Raw genomic sequence first — 5,965 nt, 5'->3', positions numbered from 1 at the left:
TTGCAACTGGGTTCCAGTTCAGTTCGCTTTTTAGCTGTGGCTGTCTACCTCTATTTCTTCAACCACTGGATGAGGGTCCTAGGATAGCATATAAGGTAGCCATCAATCTCATTATCAGGGGAGGACATTTTAGGTAGGCTTAATGCCAGTTGTTATCATTTTTATAGATCTGTGAAGATCTCACTAGTGTCAGATCTCTCCTCCAACTTATAATGGCTCCCTCTAATATGGTATCTCTCATCTTCTCTCCTCTATTCTTGCCCTGGCTCAACCTTCCTGCTCTCCCATGTACTCCCCTCCTCTTCTCACCCTCTCTTTCTCCCATCTGCCTCTCCCCTCCCCCCTTTTCCCAATCCAAGCAGGAGATATTCTCCCACAACTCTTCTCCAGATTATCATACATATCTCACTTAGGGTCTTCCCTGCTTCCCAGACTCTCTTGTGGTAGAACTGTAGGCTGGCAATCCCCTGCTCCATGTCTAAAATTCATATATGAGTGAGTACATACCATGTTTGTCTTTTTGTGATTGGGTTACCTCACTCAGGATGGTTTCTTCTTTTTTTTTTTTTAAATTTAGATAAGAAACAAGGTTGCTTCACAAGTCAGTTCCAGGTCCCTCTCCCTTTCCCTCCCCTCCTCCCGTGCCCTCCCCCCATCCCCCCCCCATTATCCCCTCGTTCCCCCAGGGAGGGTGAGGCCCCAGGATGGTTTCTTCTAATGCCATCCATTTGTCTGCAAATTTCAACATTCCATTTTTTTTCAGCTGAGTAGTACTCCATTGTGTAGATGTACCACATTTTCTCTATCCACTCTTCAGCTGAGGGGCATCTAGGTTGCTTCCAGTTTCTGGCTATTATGAATAATGTTGCTATGAACATAGTTGAGCAAATGTCCTTATTGTATGAGTGTTTATTTTTTGGGTATATGCCTAAGAGTAGAATCGCTGGATCTTGTGGTAGGTTGATTTCCATTTTCCTGAGGAATCTCCATACCGATCTCTACAGTGACTGGACAAGTTGGCATTTCCACCAGCAGTGGAGGAGTGTTCCTTTTTCTCCACATCCCCTCCAGCATAAATTGTCATTAGTGGTTTTGATTTTAGCCATTCTGACAGTTATGAGATGGCATCTCACAGTTGTTTTGGTTTGCATCTCCCTGATGACTAAGGATGTTGAACACTTTCTCAAATGTCTCTCAGCCAATTTAGACTCCTCTATTGAGAATTCTCTTTTTAGTTCTGTACCCCACTTTTTAATTGGATCCTTTCATGTTTTGGAGACAAGCTTCTTGAGTATTTTGTAAATTTTGGAGATCAGCCCTCTGTCAGATGTGGGGTTGGTGAATTTCTTTTACCATTCTGTGGACTGTCTTTTTGTCTTGTTGAATGTGTCCTTTGCCTTTCAGAAGCTTCTCAGTTTCAGGAGGTCCCATTTATTAATTGCTGACCCCAGTGTCTGTGCTACTGGTGTTATGTTCAGGAAGCAGGCTTCTATACCAATTTGTTCAAGGGTACTTCCCACCTTCCCACCTTCTCTTCCAAGAGGTTCAGTGTGGCTGCATTGGTGTTGAGGTCTTTGTTCCATTTGGACTTAAGTTTTGTGCATGGTGATAGACATGGATCTACCTGCTGACTTTTGCATACCAGCATCCAGTTACTCCAGCACCATTTGTTGAAGATGTTTTCTTTTTTCCATTATATAGTTTTAGCTTCTTTGTCACAGAGCAGGTATTTGTAGGTGTGTGGGTTCATATCAGGGTCTTACATTCGATTCCATTGGTCTACCTGTCTGTTTTTTGTGCCAATTCCAAGTTGTTTTCGGGACTATAGCTCTATAGTAGAGCTTGAAGTCAGGGATGGTGATAACTCCTGAAGTTCCTTTATTGTACAGGGTTGTTTTGGCTATCCTGGTTCTTTTGCTTTTCCATATAAAATTGAGGATTGTCCTTTCGAGGTCTGTGAAAAATTGTGCTGGTATTTTGATAGGGATTGTGTTGAATCTGTAGATTGCTTTTGGAAAGATTGCCATTTTTACTATGTTGATCCTATCTGTTCAAGAGCGTGGGAGATCTTTCCATTTTCTAGTATCTTCTTTAATTTCTTTCTTTAAAGACTCAAGTTCTTGCTATACAGATCTTTCACTTATTTGGTTAGTGTTATCCTCAGATATTTCATGTTGTTTGGGGCTATTGTAAAGGCTGGTTTCTTTTTCAGCCTATTTATCATCTGCATATAATATGGCTACTGATATGTTTTGAGTTAATCTTGTATCCTGCTAGTATGCTGAAGGTGTTTATCAGCTGTAGGCGTTCCATGTAGAGTTTTTGGGGTCACTTATGTATATCTTATTGCTAGCTAGAACTTCAAGTACAATATTGAAGACGCTTGAAGAGAGTTGACAGCCTTGTCTTGTTCCTGATTTTAGAGGAATTGTGATGAGTTTCTCTCCATTTAATTTGATGTTAGCTGTTGGTTTACTGTATATTGCTTTTGTTATGTTCAGGTATGTTCCTGTTATGCCTGATCTCTCTAGGACCTTTATCATGAAGGGGTATTGGATTTTGTCAAAGGCTTTTTCAGCATCTAGTGAGATGATCATGTGGTTTTTCTTTGCAGTTTGTTTATATGGTGGATTACATTGATAGATTTTTGTATGTTGAACCATCCTTGCATCCCTGGGATGAAGCCTACTTGATCATGGTGGATGATTTTTCTGTTTTCTGATATGTTCTTGGATTCGATTTGCTAGCATTTTATTGTATATTTTTACATCAATGTTCATGAGGGAAACTGGTCTGTAGTTCTCTTTCTTAGTTGTGTCTTTGTGTAGCTTGGGTACTAAGGTAATTGCAGCCTCATAATAAAGAGTTTGGAAGCAAACCTCCTGCTTCTATTGTGTGAAACACTTTGAGGAGTATTGGAATTAAATATTCTTTGAATTTCTGGTAAAATTCTACACTGAAACCATCTGGGCCTGGGCTTTTTTTGTTCGTTTGTTGGGAGACTTTTGGTGATTACTTCTATTTCATTAGGAGTTATAGGTCTGTTAAGATTGCTTATCTGTTCTTAATTTGATTTTGGTAAGTGATATGCATCCAGAAAATTGTCTATTTCCTTTAAATTTTGAATTTTGTGGAATATAGGTTTTCAAAGTATGCCCTAATGATTCTCTGGACTTCCTCAGTGTCTGTTGTTATGTCCCCCTTTTCATTTCTGATTTTATTAATTAGTATGCTCTTTCTCTCTGCCTTTTGGCTAGTTTGGATAAAGGTGTGTTTATCTTGTTGATTTTCTCAAAGAACCAACTCTTTGTTTCATTGATTCTTTGAAATGTTTTCTTGGTTTCTACTTAATTGATTTCAGCTCTCAATTTGATTATGTCCTGGCATCTACTCCTCCTGGGTTAGTTTGCTTCTTTTTGTTTTGGACTTCCAGTTGTGCTATTAATTCTCTGGTGTGACTATTCTCCAATTTCTTCATGTGGGCACTTAGTGCTATGAACTTTACTCTCAGCACTGCTTTCAAGGAGTCCATAAGTATGGGTAAATTGTGTCTTCATTCTCATTGAATTCCAGGAAGTCTTTAATGTCTTCTTTTATTTCTTTCTTGACCCAGGGATAGTACAATTGTGCATTGTTCAATTTCCATGAGTTTGTAGGGTTTCTGAGATTTTGTTGTTGTTGAATTCTAATTTTAAAGCATAGTGGTCTGATAAGATACAGGGGTTATTCTGATTTTTTTGTATCTGTGGAGGTTTGCTATGTTTCTGATTATGTGGTCGATTTTAGAGAAGGTTCCATGTGGTGCTGAGAAGAAGGTATAGTCTTTTGTGTTTGGATGGAATGTTCTACAGATATCTGTTAAACCAAATTGGGTCATAACTTCTTTTAGTTCTTTTGTTTCTTTGTTAAGTTTCTGTCTGGAGGTCCTGTCTAGTGGTGAGAGCAGAATGTTGAAGTCTCCTACTACTAGTGTGTGAGATTTTATGTGTAAATTGAGTTTTAGTATTATTTAAAAATATGGAACCCTTCACGAATTTGCATGTAATCCTTGTGCAGGGGCCAGGCTAATCTTCTCTGTATTGTTCCAATTTTAGTATATTTGATGCCAAACAAGCACCACCACCTTCTTTTAAATGTAAGTTTTCATACTTATTGTGATGATTTCCCCCTACTCAGATTCTTCCCACCTTCCTACCCATCAGTCTTCATGCTCTCTCTCTCTCTCTCTCTCTGACCTCTTGTTCACTCTCTCAAAAAAACAGAAATAAAAACTAACAAATCCTGTTAAACCAACCACAGTCTATAGCAGGCCTCATGCCCAGGAGTAGTTGGCCAACATAAAATGAATTCAATGCTTTTGTTGGGTTTTGTATGTGTGTGCTTGTTTTGTGGGCTTCTTTTTTCACTTTGTTTTGTTTTGGCATTTGGGGTAGACTTGTTTATATTCCTTCACTTCTGTTGTTTTACTAAGGAATTGAAGATCTTCTTGTTTGTGTGGTGGGTTATTACATTGATAGTTTGTCTTTTTTCTAAATATAAGTCAACTGGTATTAAAATATTTTTCAAAGAATCAACGTAAATTTTGTTGATTTCCCCCATTATTTTCTGTCTCAGTTTTACTAATTTCTGATCTATTTGTCCTGATTTATGTCCTTTTCAACTTAAACCCTGCTCCTTCCCCTGGACTCTGAATGTGGGAATCTAGATTATTTATTTTGTGTTTCTTCTAATTCTTTGATATGAATTTACTTCTAGTGATTTATTTTTGTTTTTATTTTATTAATTAATTTTTTTACATTCCAATCCCAGTTCCCCCTCCCTCCTCTCCTTCTGCTTTCCCTAGCCCCCCCCCCGCCATCTACTCCTCGGAGCCAGTAAGACCTTCCATAGGAAGTCTACTAAGTCTGTCCCATCATCTCACTGAGGCAGGACCAAGGCACCTCTCCATCTCCCACACCCCTGTGTCTAGGCTGAGCTATTGATTTATTTTTAATCATTAATTTTACTACCTTCTGAAACTTTTAATGCCCTATCATTTGTATTTAGTTCATAATCCCCTTACATTTCTCCTGTATATCTTCTTCAATCTAGGCATGGTTAATTGTGTGTGTGTGTGTGTGTGTGTGTGTGAATGTGCATATGAGGGTGCACTGCACCTGTGTGTGCATATATGTGAGTCTAGAGATTAGCACTGGGTGTCTTCCTTTTACTTCCCACCTCATTTTTTTGAGACAAGGTTCTCTCACTGAACCTGGAACACAGCAGCTGGACAAAACTGGCTGGCTAATGAACCCCAGTGATCACATGTCTCCGCCTCTCCACTGCTAGGACCACAGAGATGTCCTGTCACAACCCAATTTTACTTCATTGCTGATAATCCAAACTCAGATCCTCATATTTGCATGGTGGCCTCTTCACCAACTGAGCCATTTTCCTTGCCTCGTTTCCTTCATTTAAATTTGCAAAGAGGCCCCTGTGTCCTCAAGTGCAACCTCTATTGGCGAATGTGCTCTTGAACTTGAGAGAAGTATGTGTTCTGCTGCTAGATGGAGTGTTCTGTAAATGTCAATGAGATGTGGCTGATTGATGGCGCTGCTCAGGTCAGCTGTCCCTGTAGTGATTTTCTGCCTGCTTGATCTATCCGTTGCTGACAGAGGGGCGTTGAAGTCTTCCAGTGTGATAGAAGTTTTGCCCCTTGCTTCTTTCCTGTGTTGCCTGGAGTGTTTTGACACTCCACTGGGTACATATACTTTTAAAATTGCCGTGTCTTCTTGGAGAATTGACTCCTTTATCATTATGTAGTACCTTCCCCAGTCTGGTAACTGTTCTTGTTTAGCACTCAGCATTGTCAGTATTTGTACAGCTGTTCCAGCCTTCTCTTAATTAGCAGCAGTGTCTCTTCACTTTTAACAGAGTCTTTATATGTTAATTAGGGCCTTTGTGGGGAAACACATACTCGGGTCTT

General features: G+C 39.5%; 1 non-coding gene across 1 annotated transcript; it reads right to left on the bottom strand.

Annotated features, from left to right (window-relative positions):
* Nucleotides 1–4,011: 4,011 nt before the first annotated feature.
* LOC121143027 lies at nucleotides 4,012–4,113 on the bottom strand. Its single transcript, XR_005880164.1, has one exon. It is a non-coding gene; the product is annotated as a U6 spliceosomal RNA (small nuclear RNA).
* Between the last annotated feature and the right edge of the window lie 1,852 nt (nucleotides 4,114–5,965).

Source organism: Mesocricetus auratus, unplaced genomic scaffold (genome assembly GCF_017639785.1).
Source record: "Mesocricetus auratus isolate SY011 unplaced genomic scaffold, BCM_Maur_2.0 Super-Scaffold_100010, whole genome shotgun sequence".
In the NCBI taxonomy this organism is placed as follows: Eukaryota; Metazoa; Chordata; class Mammalia; order Rodentia; family Cricetidae; genus Mesocricetus; species Mesocricetus auratus.
This window is presented reverse-complemented; position numbering and strand designations above follow the sequence as displayed.